At 35.3% G+C, this 23,836-nt stretch overlaps 1 pseudogene; it reads left to right on the forward strand.

Moving 5' to 3' along the window:
- Positions 1-16,569: 16,569 nt before the first annotated feature.
- LOC106408568 lies at positions 16,570-21,821 on the forward strand (annotated as a pseudogene).
- Positions 21,822-23,836: the final 2,015 nt, after the last annotated feature.

The raw sequence follows: 23,836 nt of genomic DNA on the forward strand, positions 1-23,836 counted from the left end.
AAAGAAATCGAGAGCAGAAAACCTAATACCCTTTCGTCATTATACAATCGATGTTGCCTATTTGATTTTGGTGATTTGTGTCAGCCGCAAAACTTAATTTTCTTTTGTACATATGAAGTCTTAAAAAAATTTAAATGAGATGTAGTACGTTAACTCTTCAACAACGATGATTTATTTAAGAGACCAACATTAGTATTCATCATTTTATAATCGATAAAGATTGTAGTGTTGCAAAATGTTAAAATCATTTCATAAACAAACGTTATTATAAGAATTCACCCCACGCATGTGCGCGGATTATCATCTAGTAAACTATTAATTGACAAACTAACTAATGAAGGGGTTGGCCAGCTAGAATACACAATGTATTTTATGTATTAAATGAAAAATGTCTTTATGAGAGAACAGTTGATATAAATATATAAATATACGTTTGTTTATGGAGAATTTTGGACCTAAAGAATGAAAAAACTCGTAGTTGTTCAAGAAACCAGCCAGGGTCGATATTTAAACAGGGTGTTGATCGAACTGACCCCTTGGTGTCGCTCGACACTAACGTGAGAAGACGAGCCGACTTGTTCGTGACTAACTTGAAACCCAAAGATCCACATATTTACAAGATTACCCCTAGCCGACTTTTACTTAGTATTTTTGTGTTTTGCCATTGTTTGGGAAAACACACTGTTTTACCTTATTCTAATACTTTTTTACACAGCAAACTATTTAGAGTTTTTAGATTGGAGAGAAGATCCAAGACTATTCAGAGATTTGTATTGAATTCATTGTTTTCTACCTTATTTATCTTTGCATTATATTCATACTATTGCTATGATTTTCTTTGCTATGTCTAAGTAGTTTACTCTGTTAGGTTTAGAGTTTTTATGGATTAGCCAAAACTATAAAACTGCCAGGGTGAATCTATAGATTTCCTTCATCAAAATTATTCTTACTACTTGTGTTCTAGAGTAGCTAATTAGAACACCGATTTTTAGTATTATTGAGAACATCAAAAGTAGGATCATATCCTGAGTTAATCCTACTGAGCTAGGTTGCTAGATACATGCGATAACTGGTTTAGGTAACTAGTGGAATATCAATTAGGACGATAACGCTTGCCTAAGGAAGTATCCATCAGTACTTTAGTCAATAGTATCGATCGACACTCGATCCGTGTTTACATGCGACAACTGGAGCACTGGATATCTTTGCATTAGAATTTTGAGTTCTAGGATTGTCATTCACATACCCTTAGCTTCTATAACATTCTAATCATGATTGCCTGAAAGCCTAAGTCTAGTTATTTTCTCTTATATTCTACAAGAACCAATTGATTTACTGCTTTGCTTTTATTTGCTGATTTAATAATATTTGCCTAGCTTAATCGCGATATAGTTGAGTTTATAGTATGCTTACGCTTCATGTGGATTCGATCCCTAAGTACTACAACTGAACCTTTTATTTGAGAAAGAAAAAAATTTCATAGGGTAATTTGAGTGATATCAAATTTGACGCTGTTACCGGGGAGCATTGGATTTGCCATTAGACTCGATTTATTTGATTTAGTCTATGTTATTTTTCTGTTATAGTTCCTTACAAAAAAAAAATTTCTTGTTTTTCAGGCGCTTGCCCAGCAGTACTAGAAGCAACAAGGAGAAAGAGATTTTATTCTCAGACCCTCCACGTTTTGAACGTTCAATCTGTAAAGAGAGACTCATAGCATACATAACTCAACTTAGTCGACCGATACTTGTGAGCGAGCACCGATCGATACTTCTCATTCAGACTCGATCGATACCAACCCACGAGCAGACATGGTTGTGAATCTTGTGCTGATACATGATGAGATTGGAGACTTACATGACCATGAGGATCATCTGCGTAATGCAGCATGTCAGAGGATAGATGATCAGGGGACTGTAATCCCTAATCTTGAAGGAGTTGTAAAACAAACCGCTAATGCTGAGAATGCTGCAGCCAATGCTCAGGCTGTAGCTGAGGAGAATGTCCAGAATGCTCGACCCATAACTTTTGCTGACTACAACCGTCCAGCTCAATACTATGCCAACAGATCTGTAATTCGTCCTCCTACTTTCTAGAGGAACGATTTCGAGCTGAAACCTGCATACTTTACACTAGTGGGACATACACCTTTCCATGGTCACCCACATGAGCATCCTATGTACCATCTGGAGCGGTTCGAGGATCTAGTTTATGCTATCAAAGCCAATGGAGTCCGTGAGGACTATCTTCTTTGCAAGCTTTTCAGGTACTCAATTTCTGGAGATGCTTAGCACTGACTTAAGCAGTTACCACCAGAATCTCTTACATCCTGGACTGACATCAAAAACACCTTCTTGCGTAAGTTTTTTTATAACGCGCATGCTAAAGATTTGAGGAGCAGGATTGCTACATTCACACATGAGCCTGCATAATATTTCAGAAGCTTCTCGATCAGATTCGAGTCATATCAGAGAGATTGTCCACATCATGTATTCAGCGAGGTATAACTGCTAAATACCTTCTTTAGAGGCATCGCTTTAGCTTACCAGATGTCTTTAGACACTACTAGTGAGGGAAAGTTCAACACTAAGAATCCAGAAGAGGTTGTGAGATTTATTGAGAAATTGGCGTCTAGCAATATCACGAAAAACACTACTTTGAGAGGAAGAAATTGGTCACCGTCTTTGGAAATGAGCAGATGGATGAAGTTAAGGCCAAGCTGGACATTGTTCATCAGCTTCTCAATAAGTATGTTAGCTTCACAGAGGATGTAGAAGAGGAGGATGTGAACTTCATCAGTGGTACTAGTTTTCAGGATCAGAGGTCTGGGAATCAAGGTGGAAACATGAACTTCTATGGTAAGGTGTTTCAAAAAAAAAAAAAAGGTGTTTCAAAAAAGAACTTCTATGGTAATGGTCAGAGGAGTAATTACAACTAGAGTTCACGGTATCAGAAGCCTACATCAACAACTACAATAACAACAACAACAACTACATAACTTTTGGGAGTTCTTCTTATCAGAATCTAGCACCAGCAACTCAAGAGAGCAAGATACAAGGGATGATCTCTACATCAAAATGAACAACAAGTTTGAAGCTCTAAGCACACATGTGAAGAAGTTGGAGACTCAAGTGGTTCAGACAGGAGAAGTTTTTAAGAAGCAGGAAGCGCTGATTAAACGAAAAGGAGAGGAGACACAAAGGCACCACGTGAGTGCCATCATAGATGTTGATTTCTGGCAAGTGATGAAGGAAGAAAAGCTTCAAGAAGGAGACTTTCACGTCGAAAGCTCCATGTCCATCGGCAGTTCGCATTGGTGTCGATCAACACCACCAACTGAGCACCGGCTGACACCACTTGCAGAATCAGTCGGATTGTGCGAAACAGTTCGAATCGAGCGACACTCAAACTTCACCAGTCGACACCCGTATTCGCCTATGCCATTCTGTGTCAAGACGAAAGATATCGATCAGCACCAACAAGAAGACACCGATCGACACCAACATGCTGGCAACGATCGACACCAGCAGCCGAGAAGAGATCGACACCAAAAGCCGAGCAGAGATCGACAACCGCCTCTTACATATTGAGTGCGATTGCCAAACATCGATGTACCTAAGCTAAACGCAGGACGACACCCATCTCAACCTTCAGAAATATCAACACATAACAACATTCAACAGCCTGAAGATGCAGTAGAGCCTATGATCATTGAGAGAGAAATAAGGAGAAGGTTCCCAAGCATCTAAAGAGATGAACTAACGAGAAGGAGATTGAATAGCTTTACAATAACCCTTAAGATTTGAATTAATCATCAATACAATAAGCCCCCTAAATTTTTTAAGAACTTTTGATTTTAACTTCGATATAACCAGATGAATAATGTGGGGTTGATTAAACAGATGGAGTAGCTGGCATTCACAAATATAAGATCTGATCCATTCCATTCTTGATTAACTATATACCACAGCTGATCCAGACATTATTTAGCATGGGGCACATTTTGTAAAATATATGTTAACTAGGATAAGACCTGCGCCTTGCGCAGGGTGAGTTTATTTATATATATATTATTGATAGTTTTTTTTATATATGTGATCATTTTATTTATATATATAAAATATTTTTTGTTGTTATTATATAATTTTTTTCCGATGGATCGGATCAATTTTTATTAAAAATAATGGAACAAAACTATAATTAATACATCATGGGTTGATCGGATTGGACATTAAAAAAATTATAACATAAAAACCTTATTTTTTCCATCGAACACATTCTTGAAAAAAGTGAACAGTATTGTTTTCACAGATGAATTATTTTGAATTTTATCTTCCATATGGTTTTGAAAGCTTTCAAATCAACCATCGAATTGATACATGTCATTTTAATGTTTTTAGTCGTATACTTAAGGAAAACTTACATTTTTGTAATTTAAAGTCGTTTTAAAAAATTCAAAATATAACATCTAAGAAAAAATCTAACATATAAGAAAAATCTAACATATAAGGTGTCCTCATTTTTGTATTTTAAAGTCGTTTTTAAAAAAAAATAACATATAAGGTTTCCTCATTTTTGTAATTTAAAGTCATTTTAAAAAATTCAAAATATTACATATAAGAAAAAATCTAATTTTTTATTATATGGTTAATGTTATTGTTTATTTTTTTTTAATAATATAAAATTAAAGAAAATGAAGGAGGATGCAAAAATTGTTATCAAATCTTTATTATTCATAATCATTAATTGCCATATATATGTAAATCATATTAGATAATTTCGTAGCTTTTATTTAGGGAACGAATACACACTTCTTATATTTTAGGTTAATATAATGTTCTCTAGTGGACATTAAACAAATTATGACATAAAAACCTTATTTTTTTTTCTCTAACACAATTTTGAAAAAGTGAATAGTATTGTTTTCACAGTTGAATTATTTTGACTTTTAACTTACATATGGTTTTGAAAGCTTTCAAATCAACCATCGAAATGATACATGTCATTTTAATGTTTTTAGTCGTATACTTAAGGAAAACTTACATTTTTGTAATTTAAAGTTGTTTTAAAAAATTCAAAATATAACATATAAGAAAAAATCTAACATATAAGGTGTCCTCATTTTTGTATTTTAAAGTCGTTTTTAAAAAAAAATAACATATAAAGTTTCCTCATTTTTGTAATTTAAGGTCATTTTTAAAAATTCAAAATATAACATATAAGAAAAAATCTAATTTTTTATTATATGGTTAATGTGATTGTTTATTTTTTTAATAATATAAAATTAAACAAAAATGAAGAAGGATGCAAAAATTGTTATCAAATCTTTATTATTCATAATCATTAATTATCATATATATGTAAATCATATTAGGTAATTCTGTAGCTTTTATTTAAGGAAAGAATACACACTTCTTATATTTTAGGTTAATATAATGTTCTCTACGACATTAAACAAAATATGACATAAAAACCTTATTTTTTCCAGCGAACACATTCTTGAACAAAGTGAACAGTATTGTTTTCACAGTTGAATTATTTTGACTTTTATCTTCCATATGGTTTTGAAAGCTTTCAATCAACCATCGAATTGATACATGTCATTTTAATGTTTTTAGTCGTATACTTAAGGAAAACTTACATTTTTGTAATTTAAAGTCTTTTTAAAAAAATTTAAAATATAACATATAAGAAAATTCTAACATATAAGAAAAATATAAAATATATGGTGTCCTCATTTTGTATTTTAAAGTCGTTTAAAAAAAAATATAACATATAAAGGTTTCCTCATTTTTGTAATTTAAAGTCATTTTAAAAAATTCAAAATATAACATATAAGAAAAAATCTAATTTTTTTATTATATGGTTAATGTGATTGTTTAAGTTTTTTTAATAATATAAATTTAAACAAAAATGAAGAATGATGCAAAAATTGTTATCAAATCTTTATTATTCATAATCATTAATTCCCGTATATATGTAAATCATATTAGGTAATTTCGTAGCTTTTATTTAAGGAAAGAATACACACTTCATATATTTTAGGTTAATATAATGTTCTCTAGTGTTATATAATTATGGAATAATGTGACACCATTAGATTAAACTATACTTTATATTAGATGCTCTAGAATTCTTTGAAATGAAATTTAGAAGACATTTAGAGTGCCACCTAGGATTTTGAGTTTTTTTTAATTAATACAAAATTAAGTTTCCAATTTTTCAAATGCTTCTCAGTTAATATATAGGGGATTAGGTTGAACAGTTTTCGTAAACGAAAACCACCATCGTCCGATTCATCATCCGTCAACTTTGGCCCACTGGGTTTGGACACAAGTGCGTCGTACTGCGGCTGTTCCAGTTTAATGTCGAAGTCGAAGATGGGTAGTTCCCACCACAGTTTCTGCCATCTTCATCCGACAAACTCTTTAGCATTCTCCGGCAAATTCTGTCACGTACTCCGACAACCCAACCTTCCCCACCCAAGAGAAACATTTCATCCGCTGAGATGTTCGACTGGAACTTTCCTTTCGTTTTCGGCGGAGCAGTTTCTAGCGCAGGCTATGCGGTCATTGAAACTGGGGGAGACAAATGTGCTTTTGAGAACAAGGTAAAACTTAACAACTTTATTGCTGTCGTCAAATTATAATCGCTTTGTTTAAAGAAATACTAAAGAGAGCATCTCTCTCGTCTCTCTCATCTTTTCTTGAAGTTTCCAGCTTTTGGATTTGCAGTCTCTGGCCAACGTCCGGTTCGCCGGCGTTGTGTCTTGTAAATTTGTAATTAGTTTTTTTTTTTGTTTTGTCACCGACTTGTTTGGGGTTTGTCTCCGGTTTTAATCCGGTTTTGTTCTTCCGTCTTGTACGGATCTTAACTCCGATTGGGTTCGGTTTATCTTTTGTTTAATCGGCTTAAAATCTCTAGCCTTTGTGTGTTCTAATCTCTTTCTGGTTTTCTCCAATCGATTGAACAGATTTGGGTTTTCACTAATGCTTGACTCTTTGCTCATGAGAAAATAAACCCTCACTTCTTGGCTATGGCGATTTAAAGTGCAGGTCATCCATGTGTGAAGATTCAAGGTGTTGCGATTATCCGGAGAAGAGTGAAGATTTAAAACTCTGGTCGTGTTCAGACGGTGTTTTAAAGAATGCTCCAATCCGATTAACTGGGTTCTTAACTCTTGGTGTTTAAGTCTAAATCTCAACAATCTTTTGGGATAATCAAAGCAAAGGCTTCAAACGATGCAAATAAAAAAACTAAGCTTGCTCACAACAAAACGTTTGATCAAAAGAGAAAGCACTGTGGTGGCTCAAGTCTTCGGTGGAGGTAGAAACCTCTTCTGGTTCTCAGAGAAGGTGCGTGTTTGGCTTGGAAGGAGATAGATGTATATCGGAGCGATTGCTTCATTGTCGGTCGATTGTCGCCGTCTTGATCGTGATTGTCATGGATTTGGAGTGGTTATTATCCAGCTACCGGCTGTGTGAATAAGACGTTTCCGGGAAACCTTTATAGGCTTCGCCGTGGGGTGATGGTGCGTATGAGGCGCGGGGAGAGCACACTCAAGGTCCAATGGAGAGACTTAGTTGGGATTGAAGGGTGTTTACAGCGACGGTTAAGGATTCTAACCTCTCTCGATTCAGTTTATATGTTTGGTGATGTTCGTGTGCGTCTAGTCTATCTCGATGCTCCTCTCATTTTGTGTTAATTGTTGATGAGTTCTATTTCGGTAAGCTCGTCTTTGAGCGCAAGGTGGAGCACTCCTCTACTGAAGTTCTGTTTTACTCTCATGCTTCTCGACATCTTTTTTCTTCGTGTCTTTGTTAGTTTTTTAAGGGTTTGTGTTGTATCCATCTTTTGGCTCCGGGTGGTAAATGTTACCGCGCCGGCTTATGGTTTTGGAAGGAATGTATTCCTTGCCGGCTCTGGTTTGTAAGAAATGTTGTTTTTGTGTTTAATATAATCTACAGATGACAAAAAAAAAAAAAAAAATACTAAAGAGAGAGAAATGGAGTCACTAAAGAACACCATTTTTCTTTGTAATGGTAACAATAACACTCAATAGAAATGGAGTCAGACAGCGAAACTCGTTGAAGAGAAACATTGATACACAGTTCCACAACTTGTCTGAAAAGGTTTCTGTCTTTTTCCTTTTAAATATTCTTGATCTGTAAAAATTAAAAAAATAATAAATAGAATCCGAAAATATTGCAGAGGAGAAGGAGCAAGATCAACGAGAAAATGAAAGCTTTGCAGAAAATGAAAGCTTTGCAGAAGCGGATACTCAATTCCAACAAGTTAAATTGAATGTTCCAATCTTTATACTTCAGATCTCTATCTTGAGAATGAGAAACATTGTTTTTTTTTTTATAGTTGTAGACAGATAAAGTCTCCATGCTTTGATGAAGCAATAGAATATCTGAAGCTGCTTCAACTTCAAGTGCAGGTTTCTTACTAAAGATCATATATAATCAAAGTCTAATCTGTAAAACATATCATCTGATTAACTTATTTACTCCATAAAGCAGACTTTAGCCGTTATGAATGGTCTAGGCCTAAACCCTCAGCGACTACCACCAGTTCTACCGCCTACGCAGACAAGGATCAATGGAACCTTAGAACAAGACCTCAACTTTGGGACTCTGCTTGGTGCTTCTCACTCGCTGGTTAACCGTGAACCACCCGAATCAACTCAGGAAATGTGCTTTTCCACAGACACTCTGCTTTGAAGACAACATTCAGACGTGAAGATGATTCGAAGTCAAGATCTCCTCTGAGTACCGTATACCACAAATGGCTGGGCACAAGGCGAGTACTCGTTATTTTGCGTGTACTTGCTACTTGACTTGCCATACACGAGTAATAAAATTTTCTACTTGTATTTGAGTCGTTAAAAACGAGTACTTGCTATTACAAGTACTTGATCAAAAATGAATTACTTGCAAGTTACTTATCCCGCTCTATTACTTAACGAGCACTTTAAACTATTTACGAGTACTTGAGATCTATTTACGAATTTTTTGAGTACTTAAGAATTACTACTAAATAATATTCTATTAAAAATAGACATGAATTTTTTTTTTTTGTTTATTCTTTACTTAAAATAACATGTGAGTTAATTTAAACGAAATATTTGCTCATATTATAAAGAAGACAAATAAAATATATATAAAATTTTTGATATATAAGTAATTGTGTAATTTTCACAATGACAAAAATGTCTTCTCTAAGTAAAAAGTAATAACAAGCCATATAGCTAAATTTTTAATACTTGACTAGATGACGACGAGTATTTAAAAATCAAGATGAATACAAAACAAGTAACAAGTGTAAGAAAAATAATGAGTATTTTTGTCTAATCCTAAATGCAAGTAAAAGAAAAAATATATATAAACAAGTATTTAATAGATCATGTAACAAATACTAAGTAATGAAGCAAGTAACGGGGCAAGTAACAAGTCAAGTATTAAAATAATAATGATACTTGATATTTGACTTGGTCTTGCAAGTAATGAAAATTTTTGACTTGTTACTTGCCTTGACAACAACGAGTACTTGAATTTTCGAGGCGGGTAAGAGTCAAGTAACGAATCTAAGGCAAATAAGGAGTGATGATGCCCAGCCACAGGAGCCAAAAACTTTTTTTTAGTCTAGTAGTATTGCTATATTTCAAAGTTCAGTTAGAGTTATGCTAACAAGCTTTAGGACCAAACAAAACTTTGGGCTGTCAAAAGAAGATATAAGTTTAATTACATGAAATGAGATAATTATTGCAACTGTTAAATGGCTATGTCTGTGTGAGTTGCACCCACCCGTAAGCACACCGGTCTCGGATACTTCGAGCTATGGATGCTGCTGACTCAAACGCATGTCTAATCTTCGTTATTGCTTTTTCTACTTGAATTGTGACGCAAACTTCTATCTGCGTCCTTTTTAAATGCCAGAGAAGTTATTAATTGATTGTGGTAACACAAAGGAAAATTGTCAAGTAAAAACCTTTTCAAGAGAGCATTGTGTGTCTAAGATCTGGCAAAAGTATGACAGCTACTTGTACAGGTCTGCTTCAGTGTACTGTAAATAAGACAAAGCTTGGAATCAAAAGTTGTTCTATGAAGCAACAGAAAGATACGAGTTCTTATCAGGTGGATGAGGGAATATACTTTTCTCAAAAGGGTTCCATTACAGTTTGGATAGTTTGGGCAAACTGTTCCCCGTTCACTGTCACCAAGCAGACCAAAGTTGGGGCTGCGAGTGGTGTGCTTGCCAGACTCATCGTCACACTGTTGAACACAAAATGTACAAGGAAAGCTTTCATTATCCTGACTTAGTAACCACAGGTGTTCATGAAAATTGGTAAACATGAAATTCTCCCACCGTGGAAACAATCCGAATTTGGACTCCTATCTTTAAGTTTTTTTTCTTACAACCTAAAATCTGTACCTGAATTTTGTTCTGTGGAGGAAATTTTGGAATCAAATTCTCTTGAATGATTATTTGCATAGAAAATTTTATATTCACAATTTTGTACATGCAAATCTCCAGTAATTCTTCATATTTGCAAAGGAAGAAGATGAGGTCATAGTTTTTCAAAAATAATAAGTATGATTTATTAGCTAATTAGTGTTTGTTACACGGTTACACTATTATGCACGAGAAACTACAGTCTAGACTACGTGGTTTTCTTTTACACGCCATATGGCACGTGTTACACGCCCTAAGGATCCTAATCAAATCTTTATTTTCAAACCAATACATTATTTTTTTGTTGCTTTCAGAAAATATTTAAAATGGTTGGTACTAGTCGAATTGATTTGTTAATGGTGATAATTGCGGAGGTTAGCTTATTGTCTAGGTTTTCCTTTTAAATATATACTAGATTTTAATCAGTCTGTGCAAATATTTTTTATTTTATAAATGTATTTGATAATATTACAAATGTTTTAAATGTATAATTTCTATATTATTATATATATTGTGTAACTCTATAATATTATTTCTTATATTTCTTATTCGGTATTATTAATATATAGTGATTTGTTTAATATATTGTATTTTATTATTAATTTTTTTACTTACTAATATATTTTCAAGTAAATTATGTACAATAAAAATACAATCTTAAATAATCGAATAGAGAACCTCTTTCAAAAATATGTTTTTCTTTAATTTATACATTTTGAATATAGTACATTTTAAATTTATTTATATTATACTTTTAAGATCTATCATTTTAGTATTTTACGGAATTTATAAGTAAAAACTTTGTTTTGTTTAAATAATATAGCCCTATTATTTTAGTAAATTTTTATACATAGTAGCATCTATCATATTATTTTAGTAAATTTTATTTTTTAATTAAATTTTATTTTTCATTAATATTTTAAATGAATTACTAAAATTTCAAAATTTTCTAATAACATGTTATATGAACTAAATGTTATTATATACTATTATATTTTGTATATAAACATTTTTAAACAATATAATGTTCAGAGCTTCAAAATAAATAAAAAAGATAATATATAGTTACAAGGGGAGAATTTCATGTTTACCACTTTCATAATACCATTATTCATCTTTACCACCACTAAAGGAACATTTTCGAATACATTTTTCATTAAGTGGTAAATGACTCTTATATCATTGTTTTATATATATATAATAATAAATAATTATTTAAATAAAAAATTATTAATTTTTTTTATGTTTTGGATTTATACTTTTTCAAATTCTAACTTTTTATAATTTTTTTTTGATATTTGTTTTCAAAATTTCTTTTTGAAAATTGAAAATTATGTTTGAAACATTTTTTTTTTTAAATTGTTTTAAATTTTTCATGTATTTATTTATATATTTATTAGAATCTTGAATTTCACATTCCAAAAATCTTACATGACCCTTCAAGTCTAAACCCTAAGCCTAGATTAGTTAATCATAGATGTATAAATGTCTTTTACCCTTCATTAAAAGTGAGGATAAAAGTGGTTAGTGTATACATGAAAATTGTTACTATGAATGTGGTATTTATGGCAATTTCCCTAGTTACAAATAAAAAAGTTTAACATATGTTAATAAATTTATTTTTGTATAAAAGATTATATAGTTTACGAACTTTAACCCATTTTAACGATGAGTGTTAATTTATTTAAATGAAACAATTAAAAAAAATTCTTAGTTTATCTATTTAATATATTTTTTCATATTTAATTCATATAGCACTTCTATTTTATATAATAGAGAATATAATTATAGAATTTATAAAAAAATAGTACAGAATTTTTATTTTCTTGTTTATAATAAAATGTTATAAAACATTAATTAGCATATAGTCAATTTTTTTGGAACCCTATCCTCGTACCATGAACTCTATACAGAAAAAATAAATGTTTGCACAGGTCATCATTATTGTGAAACTGAAGCAAGTTCACCATTGGTTCCTGTATCACAAACTAGATTTTGATCCACGCTTAGAAAGCGCAGATTTATTTTTGAAATTAAATAAATTATTCTTATATAATTTCTATATAAGATAATGTATAGGTTTGGATATATTTACCTGAATGCACTGAACCTTACCAAACTGGAAAAAAACTCAAAATTACTCTGAATTTCATAAATAACCGAACATATCCTATATCTTTGGAACCGAAAAATGAAAAACAAACTAAGGACCAAATGAGTACTTAAATTTTTAAAATACAAATTATATACCTATTAAACATAACTAAACCATTAAAAAAATTATATTTATACTATTAATAAACTATACGTGGTAATGATCACGTCATGTGTAAACATATTTGAATAATCTGTCATATATTCATGAAGATTTATTGTTAGAATAATTATATAATAGATTATGGGAGAATAATAAATGAGTTCATTTAAATTATGTAAAGTATTTATATAGTTAGAGAAATATAAGACAATACCAAATAAATAGCTAAATCTAATGAAATGGTCGAACAACCTTGTTCAAGTAGATTTTTTAGTACTCCTTCGCTTTTAACGGTATAGAAACTTTTCAGTCTCAAAACATACCTACATTGTCACACGTCTTTTGTATTTCTGCAACCATGAATGCAAGCGTTTCAGACAAGTAAAAACACTTTGACAATAAATTAAACTAAATCAACCAACGAATACCCTTGCAATCTCTTTCAGTAATGACAATCGTCCTGTGGCATATTTTTAACATGTGCATATGAGCTAATCATATTTTTAACATGTGCATATATGCATATGTGCATATTCTTGGGTTCACCAACCAATAAAATTGTGTTATTTCATATTCGATATTTTTTAAAAAAGAAACAAAATATTGTCAAATTATGTTATTTTTTTCAAATTAAAAAGTAAAAAAAATGAATAAAAAAAAGCCATAATTACAAAAAAAAAAAATTTAACATCGTCAGCAAAACATTAAACCCTAAACCCTAATCCCTAAACCTTAAATCCTAAACCCTAAACCCTTGGGTAAATCCTAAACTCTAGGATAAATCTTAAACTCTAAATCAAAATCACTAAACACTAAAACACTCAGGGGTTTAGGGTTTAGAGTTTTAGGGTTTAGTGTTTTTATTTAGAGTTTAGGATTTATCCAAGGGTTTAGCGTTTATCCAAAGGTTTAGCGTTTATCCAAGGGTTTAGCGTTTAGGATTTAGGGTTTAGGGATTATGATTTAGGTTTTTGTTGACGACGTTAAAAGGATTTTTTTTTTTAATTCTTTTTTCTGTAACTACTATTTTTTTTACTTTTTTATTTTAAAAACATAATATAACTTGATAATATTTTGTTTTCTTTTCTAAAAGATATCGTATTTGAACTAATGAAATCTTATTGGTTGGTGAACCTAATGGTATAGATATTTTTCAGTCTCAAAACATACCTACATTGTCACACGTCTTTTGTATTTTTGCAACCATGCATGCAAGCGTTTCAGACAAGTAAAAACACTTTGACAATAAATTAAACTAAATCAACCAACGAATAGCCTTGCAATCTCTTTCAGTAATGACAATCGTCCTGTGGCATATTTTTAACATGTGCATATGAGCTAATCACACAACCTTTTCAGTAAGCGGATATTTAAAATCCCTCCAGAGAACAAAGAAACCAAGACCTGACAATGGAGGACTTGGGCTGAGAGACCTGACAATGTGGAACAAAACACTTTGTTTAAAGCTAGTGTGCCTGCTGCAGTCTTCAAAATGATGAATGTGAGGACCAAAATTCGCACTGTCGATTTCCGTTGATTTTGGAAAGATAGGAAACCCTAAATTTCTCAGAAGTCCCGAATATCTGCTAAACCACACGCCAAGCAATCAGAACACGAAAATATAAACGAAAAGTAAGTATAAGAATCGAAAAGAGAGCAAGAAAGGTTTTTATTCCGAATCTGTGTTGAGCGTTACAATAAGATAAGAGCCTTAGCTACGAGAGCTGTCGGCGAGATTCCTAGTTCTAGCACCTAAGACAAAAAAATCTAATTGAGTCGCAGCTCGAATAACAAAAACAGAAAGTTGCCTAAATTGCTCTAAGTATTGCTCTGAGTAAAAAAATTGCGTCCTTCTGCCCCTTCAACTTCGATCCTCTTATATAATCCTTCTAAGGCGGTTTGCTCCTTCTCTTTATGCCCTTGGTCGAGTTTATTGCTTCGCGAAAATATTCCATTTTCCTTCGATCTTTTGTGTTTATCTTTGGAAACTTAGCATTTATCTTCTGAACTTGACATTTGTCTTTTCGCATAAAATCGTAAGTGGACTCTTTGCCGCGTTCTGGGCCCTTTGGGGCCGTTTTCTGATCTAGGCGTTTTTACGATTTTATAAAAAGAGTGCTTTCAAAACGATGTCGATTCCTAAGAACATTTAAATTCCTTGTATAGCATAGGCAATTCTAGATTTTCAGCTAACCGTTGCCGTTTTATACGATCAATATGAATGTTTTTCGAGAAAACGAGTTCTTGCGGTTTTTAAATCATAAAGTTCCAACGGCACCTCTGATCGAGACGAAACAAGAGCGAGTTTGATAGGAGCTACGAGGACGAGGTGAAGACGGATTATGTTCGATCCAGCTCGGCCGTTCGTCGAACTAGACTGGTCCAGCTCGGCGAACGGCCAAGCTGAATCCCGTGGTCGATCCAGCTCGGCGAACGGCCTAGCTGAATCCCACGGTTGATCCAGCTCGTCCATTTCGACGAGCTGACCATTAGACCTTTGGTAGTTTTTTCCATTCTTTTTCGACTTCTTTCTCATTTTATGGAAGAGAAGATTTTCTCGGGAAGTTTTCTGACGTTGATTTCGTCGTAACCGATTTTGACCCCAACAATGAATCATTGTGGGCCAATGGACAAAATTCTATCGTCTTAATGGTGAAAGTTTTTGGATTATGGATCAGAAAAAACAGGCTTCTTGGATCTGGAAATCAATACTCAAGCTAAGACCTTTGGCTGAAAATTTATAAAATGTATCATTGCATTGGTAATGGGTTGAAAGCAAAATTTTTTGGTTTGATAGCTCGTCTTTTCTAGGCCCTCTAATAAAGATCATTGGGCAATCTGGACCGAGCCAGTTAGGGAGTTCCATTATCGGCATCAGTTGGATCATTATGCTCTTCAATGGGATGGACAATCAGACCTGCCAGATCTCCGGAAGCCGAACAAATACATATTATGATGTGCGCTATAACTCTGCCTCTTCCTTCATCGGTCTCAGATCATTATGTGTGATCAGATTTTAGACTCCTACTCAGCAAGACTTGGGATTCTCTCCGACACCATTATTCTCCATAAGGTTGGGAGAATATTGTCTGATTCCCCGGGCACATACCATGTCATGCCTTTCAGAAGTGGATCGCCCAGCTTAACCGTCTCCCAACTCGAAATCGCCTTTCCTCTTGGGGTGGCACTTCATGCTGCTTCTGCGACAAGTTCTTAGAGACACGGGACCACTTGTTTTTGCGTTGTGAGTATAGTGAGCACCTCTGGACTCTAGTATTGAAACGCCTTGGTGTCATGTTCCACACTTGGACAGCTCTTATCGCCTGGCCAGACATCAAAGACAACATATGTCCAAGACTACCCTTTGTCTCTTGGTGATTCATGCTACCATATATAAGCTTTGGTATGAGAGGAATTCTCGCCTGCACTCTTCACCTATCTCTACACCACAAACAGCTTTCATTCCTGTGGGCTATAGAATGCATGATCATGATGCAACAAATAGAAATCATATTTGAGACTACCGCTCCGAGCTGATGAAACACATGGAGTGGCTGACATTCACAAATATAAGAACTGATTCATTCCATTCTCGATTGCTTTTCGTTTGCTCACCCAGGTGATTCATCTGGGTGAAGATGCAAATCGATGTTCGTTTTGTACATTATAATGTTTCATCCAGATGGATCACCCAGCTAAAATTTTAAATACTGATCTCAAATTCTCACCCAAATGAGGGCGAGTCTTGATGGTGCACTTGAATGCATATGCATCTAATTCAGTCCAAAATGATAAATGACAAAATAATTTTTTCAAAATCAAAATATTATTTTCAAACCAAAAATCTTATATTTTTCCATATAGATTTTTTCGCCATAACCAAAAAAATGCATTTTCTCGCCAAAACTGAATAACAAATTTTCCGCCAAAACCGTAAAATGAGCTTTTCCGCAAAAATGTAAAAACGCACATTTCCATAAAAAAACACTTTTCGGCCAAACCAGTAAAACCGCACAAAAACCAAAAACATACTTTCACGCCAAAACTGTAAAAACACACTTTGTCGCCAAAATCGGAAACATGCATTTTTCCGCCAAACCTAGAATAAACGCATTTTTCCGCCAAAACCAGAATAAACGCATTTTTCCGCCAAAAGCGCAAAACGCATATTCCCGCCAAAATTAGAAAAATGTATTTTCCCTCCAAAACTGGAAAACGCATTTTCCCGCAAAAACGCATGTTCACGGCAAACACACATTTTCCAGCCAAAACCACAAAACACACTTTTTCGTCAAAACACATTTTTCCGCAAAAACTGCAAAAAAATATTTTCCGCCAAAAACGCAAAAATGCATTTCCCCACCAAAATCGCGAAAAAAACATTTTCCCGTCAAACTCCCAAAAACGCACCTTTCGTCAAACACACATTTTCCGCCAAAACCGCCAAAAAGCATTTCCCGCCAAAACCGCAAAAACACAATTTTCCCGTCAAAACCGAAAAATATGTATTTTCCCGCCAAAACCACAAAAAACGCACTTTTTCGTCAAAATAATTTTTTTCCGCAAAAGCCGCAAAAAAATATTTTCCGCCAAAACCTTAAAAATGCTATTTTCCCGCACAAAATTTTAAAATATATTTTAGTTATTTCATTAACAAGTCCATTGGATGCAAATGCAAGATAAAAAAAAATAAAAAAAAATAAACGAACATAGTTGCATTCAAATAATTCATCTGGATGCATAGAAGAAATGAAGAAACGAACAACACCCAGATGGAGCATCTAGATAAAAGCATCTAGATAAAAGCATCTAGATGGACCATTTGGATGCATCTTCCAGAAGTACAAACGAATAGGGCCTAATTATATACCATCAGCTGATCCATTACTTAGTACTAGGCACATTTTGTAAAATATATATGTTAATTAGGTTGAACGGTTTTCGTAAACCGAAACCAAAATGCAGAGAAATCATGGCCGTAATTTTGGCGGCTCAACACTTTCACATAGGAGGAGAAATGGTATCCATATCGGCAGCTCTGGGAACCACCATGTTATCCTCCAATCTCCATCGCCAGAACAGCCGGAGACTAGGTCTCTATGGTCATCACCATGAGAATCTGTTCTTTCTCTACGTCCCCGAGACGAGGTTGAGAAGAGAGACTCTAGAGATCAATTTCGTCGCAAAAGCTGTTGATTCTTCTCCTTCGGTGGCTTCCGGTGATAAAAGCTTAATCCCCGATGGTGAATTCACTCTAGCCAAGGTTTAAAATCCTTAGATCCTTAGGTATATAGTTTGGTGTAACATAAACACAAGTGTAGAGAATGTGTGTTGGAACCTTTTCAACACTGACAGCATTTGTAATTTGCATTTTGCAGATTTCGTTTGGTGTTATTAGGCTAGGTCTCGGGGTTTTTTTAAGTCTCTGTTAGGGAAAAATCTGAGAAACTTGTTGGGAAATCCAAAAGCTCTTATTCCACTTGTTGAGGATTTGTCTGTTCCCTGAAAGCTTACCATAGTTCTTATCGTAAACCTAGTCATCCAATCAAGTACGCGGAATACGAATCAAGCAAGAAAGGAAGAAACACAAGACACTTTTGTTAACCCGGTGTTCACCTCCCTTCCCTGATGTGAAGAAGGAGCTATACTCACCGGAGAGACAAATCGGTCTCTCAACCTTCCATTATATCAAACACGAGAGTACAATATCCAGAGGTTACAGTTCCTGTCAACCTCTCTTGATCTCTGTTACAATCACCTAGAGATACAAGTATATATGGAAGAGCCTAGCTATCCTACCGAGAAGCTAGTTCTCTCTAGCTCTCTCTCTTCAGACCCAAACCCTGGTCTCGAGCTCCCACTCTTCCGCGCCTCTCCTCTTTGTTTCCCTTGTGTCTATCTTGTGTTTGATCATCTGTCGTGACATTTCCATCTGATATAATCAGAACTTGACCTAATGGGCTTTGTCGACTAGGCCCATAGTTCATACGCGCGTGACTTGTCTTACCAGGCCTAGGGACGTAGCCCAACTTGAACAAGTCCGGTCGTCTTGACCAAACCTCAATACATAATTTATTTGATGACCCAGAGTTCGCCGGTGGGGCTACGTCCCTAGGCCTGGTAAGACAAGACACTAACCTCCTTAGTGTACAACACACAGTCTTGCTTTTATATTATGCAAGGGTAGTTACAACTGATAACTGGTTTTCAATAACCGTAAACCATTGAGTAATATTTAAACGGCCGTTTAACTAAAATGCCATATAACCCAATTGTTAATCTCGACGTGGTTTAAGCTTCCAATATAACTGATTCCTCATCATTAACGTAACAGTCTCGTGACTTCTTTGTTGCTATAGTAAACGCTTTTATGGACTGTCTTAAATCTTGCAGGTATGGTTTTGGGGCTTACTTTTAACATCCTTCCTGGCTCTGAGTGGTCTGCTATTATGCTAACATATGGGTTTCCTCTTGCTATAATCGGAATGGCACTCAAGGTACGTATGACCACCCCATCCTTCACTCAAGATGGCTTGTGTGTTAGAGTTATGGTCATTTCTTCATTTGGTTCCTTTGCAGTACGCAGAACTCAAACCAGTGCCTTGCTTGAGCTACGCAGATGCGGTGAAGCTTAGAGAAAGCTCTGCTAGTCCTATTTTAACCCAGGTACTTACTTAGCAGAGTACTTTCATTCTGATTGTAGATCAGTTTTTAATATCTTCTCTATTACATAAATTTTCTAATTCATATATTTAGGTTTCTGTTTGCAGCTGCTCAAAATTTTATAGAACTGAAACACACATAATCAGAGGAAGAAGGTGTTTGTTGGTTTTTTTTTTTTTTTGTAAAAGTGATTGTTTGCATCATTAGTATTTGGAAATACAATCTAACAGCTAGCTCAACTGCAGTGTTCTGTGTCTTACTTACACAAAAGTTGAGCTTAATTTCCCTATTGCCTGCTTGGGTTAGAACTGATTATTCCCCCCCCCCCCCCCAGTCTATGTGGTTTTGAAGAGTCTTTGCTTCCATTAGGTTAGAAATGATGTCACGAGATACCGTTATGGAGATGAACAAATGTTTTTTTTTTTTTTTTTTTCAAAAAAAAACATTTGGAAAAAGCACTAAAACGTATCTTCCAATATGGACTGGTAAGCTAATATTCTTATATACAAACACACTTTTGTACATCCTCTTTTGATTTGTTTTTTTTTTTTGGCATTAGGGTGGAGGAATACCAAGACGTAGTGCGCCTATCTTAACGATGATAAGGGAAGAGTTAAAGCTCTTATTATCCATGAGACTATACATCATTCATATCAAATAAATCTTGTTTTTAACTTGCATTTGACATTGACATTGACCAATAAAACTAAAACTTACCCGGATTATTTTTTCGTATATGCAGGTCCTGACCGATGGTTGTTACTTCCTGGTCCTTGTATATGAGGCCAAAGCTCTCAAGTTGTCAGATTTTGAGCAAAGACAGGTAAGAGTTAGAGATTTTGTTTCCACAAATGTACTCTCTAAGAAAGTACAAGAACATTAAAAAAATAGTCTAAAAACATATTTGTATTTTGGTAGGCGAAATTCTCTTCCTTTCTTTGGACCAAACATCACTGCAGAAGTCGGTAAGTAGTTATAGTTCCCAAATTCTCCATTTCCACGTTTGTTTAGTATATTTCTATCTTAAATTGAATTTCTGAATCATAAAGTTTGCTTCTTCATTTTTTCCGTTTTGAAGGTAAAGGAGAAAGTGAGAATCTCTATGACGTAAGACTCATCTCTAATGTCTCCACCAACTCTGTATCGTGAATATGGACAAAGCATATATTATGGCAACGTTGTTTAGATCAACGGCATTTGTCATTTTGCTCCTGTATATCAACTCTGTATAATCAGCCCATGTATAAAAAAGTTCAAAACCCCCTATATCGGCTACATGTGTACTACTATCAGTAATTATTAATGTAGAACCAAAGGAAGAAAATTAGAGTTTTTTACACTTATAATACTAGTGGACTTGGGATTTAGCAGTGACAAAAGGACAAGCAGCCCACTTACTGTCATGCTTGAGAAAGATCTCTTTGGTGTGTCATCTGAATCTTTGATATGTTTGAATTGTTCATGTTCTTACCCTATGTCTCAGAGCTCTAGCAGGTAGAATCAAAATTCATAAACTTATCTTCATAGTCAGCAGATTGTTTGATTTTTTCGTTTATCGATTATGTAAGATTTTTGGCTAGATAGTTGGACACAAACATGAAATTCATCTGCAAGATTGTGGATGTATGCCATCGTACAATGGCAAACATTTGTTGTTACTGTCAATTTATTTTCTCAAACCGGGTCATAATTTTAGTGCTGTATATAGCATGTACTTTTTGGTGGTCCTAGGCCTTGGAGTGTCTGCTTCACTATCTGGATTGGGCTTTGTGTTTTAGCCTTATGACAAAAATATCAGATGGCCGAAAAGAAAAGAAAAAAAAGAAAAGCAATATTCAAACAAACCCTAATATATACAAAGCTATCATCTCACTCACGCTGCAGAAGCAGCGGGAAGGCCTTACTTAAAGAGTCCCCATTACTGATTGATCCTCTCTCTATCTTATGTCTAGGTTTGATGGATCAAAGTTCTTCTCTGAAGATGACTGGGATGATGATGAAGAAGAATTTTTTTTTTTTTTTTTTTTGTCAGCTACCCATGTAAGCTAGATCAAGTGGAGGCAGACAAGCCGATCCTCCGAAGAGCACCTCCGTCTGACCGGGTCTGATCTATATGGGAGAAAATATAGCATCTGTTCCTTGCTTCCTTTGCTAGTGCGTCTGCCCGACCATTCATACTCCGAAGAATATGAAACATGTTCACATCCTCGAAGTCTTCCTGTAATCTTTGGTACATCTCAATCTCTGTCGCGAATGTAGGTCAGTCCATCGGGTTAGTAGTCATGTCCACTAGATCCGAGCAGTCTGTCTCGAACCGTATCGAGGTTATCCTCATGTCTCTCATACATGAGGTTGCCCAAAGTAAACCTTCCATCTCAGCATGCAAAGCTGAGAGGCTCCTACTGCATGTCCGCAGTCCAAAGTACTCAGAACCCATTTGATCCTTAAGACTCCACCCTAAGCCACTAACATTGCCATTACTGATCCATGACGCATCAATTTGACATGTAGGGATTCGGGGCATCCAAGGGGGCACTGGGGAATCCTCCATAGTAGGAGGCTCGCCATGATCTTTGTTAGCTTCCTCCTTCTCATTAGCATTCCTCCAACATTCGGCTTCGAGGGACGCGTGTTGGAGAGTGTCAATCGGGGATACGACTTTCCCATTAAAGAGTTTGTCGTTCCTTGCCTTCCAAATGTACCAACAGATCCATGGGAAGGTATCGAATTGTGGTCTCGATGGAGCCACCTCTTTTCTCCTCCAAAACAAAAAGTTCATGTTTTGGTATATAGATGTACTTGGGAAGTAACCCGGAAGGGACGGATAGTCCGATAAAGCCCAGACCTGCAGGGCTGGGGGACATTCAAAAAGAAGATGATTAATCGACTTCACTGGGCCATCACATCTAGGACAACTCCTATCGGTGCCCATGTGTCTATAAGTGAGCCTCTCTGCTGTCGCCACACATCCCGAGATAGCTTGCCACAAGAAATGCTTCATCTTACTCGGGGCCTTTATCTTCCACACATGGCTCTGAAGGCTCGTGATACTCGGTTCTATAGTCCTTTCATGAGTAAGACTCAGCTTGGTCGATCGGAGTAGGTCGTAACCGGTTTTAACTGAATACACTCCTGATTTTGTGTAGTTCCAAACATATCCATCCAGAGCAAAAGAACGAGAGGGTTTTAACCCCAGTATCAATGGAATATCGTCTGGCTGGAAGAATTCTCGTAAAAGCTGGATATCCCACTCCTTGGTATCATTCCTAATAAAGGACTGAACAAGAAGCTGGGGAAGTTTGTATACAGCAGGTCTAGGTGGTCGAGCCACTGAGTCTGGAACCCAAGGCTCACTCCAAACTCTCGTATCTCGACCTGTGCCGATTGTTTTTCGTAAACCCGAAGTGAGTAGAGGTTTGGCTGCCATAATACTACGCCACCCATAAGATGGTGAGTATGTTCGTCGATCTTCCAAGGGGGATGAGTGATTGTAGTACCTTCCTTTTAAAACACGTGCCAGTAAGGAGTTCGGGTAATGGATAAGTCTCCATAATTGCTTTGCAAGAAGCGCTATATTGAAGTCATGGAGATCTCGAAAACCTAGTCCCCCCGAATCTTTGGGGGTACAGATCTCGTCCCATGCTATCCAATGTAAACCTCTGCTGTTTTGTTTTGAACTCCACCAAAAGTTGGAAGTTATGCTCTTTAGTTTATCAATAATGCCTTGTGGAAGCAAGTAACTCGACATTACAAATGTCGGAACTGCTTGAGCCACCGATTTAATTTGAACTTCTTTTCCTCCTTTGGAGAGGAGTCTCGATGACCAAGTGTTGGTTCGTCCATTAAGCCGATCTTGAACAAAGGAGAACACTTTCATCTTCGAGCCACATATTTGTTCAGGTAATCCAAGGTACATTCCCATGCCTCCTTCAGAGGAGAAGCCTAAGACATCTTTTATATCTTGTTTCCGAGAATACTCTACTCGGTTTCCAAAAAACATCGAAGATTTAGACGCATTTAGTCTTTGTCCTGATGCCTTCCCATATATGTCTAGAATGTCCATGATCTCTTTGCATTGGCTTAATTCCGCATTGCAAAAGAAAAGATTATCATCTGCGAAAAGAAGATGAGAGATTCTCGGGCTCGCCCTAGCAACACGGAGGCCTACAATCTTCTTCTCCGCTTCTGCTCCGTTTAAGAGCGAGATCAACGCCTCCGTACACAAGATGAACAAAAAAGGAGAAAGGGGGTCTCCCTGTCTCAAGCCTCTCCTCGGTAAGATTTGCCCTCTTGGTTGTCCATTAACTAAGACTTGATATGTGACCGACGTGACACAACACATAATGAGGTCAACCAGTCTCTCATCAAAGCCCATCTTCAACATCAAGGCTGCTATAAAGCTCCATTCCACTCTATCGTAAGCTTTGCTCATATCTGTTTTAATAGCCATAAAATCTT

This window comes from Brassica napus, chromosome C4 (genome assembly GCF_020379485.1).
Source record: "Brassica napus cultivar Da-Ae chromosome C4, Da-Ae, whole genome shotgun sequence".
NCBI classification, from domain to species: domain Eukaryota; kingdom Viridiplantae; phylum Streptophyta; class Magnoliopsida; order Brassicales; family Brassicaceae; genus Brassica; species Brassica napus.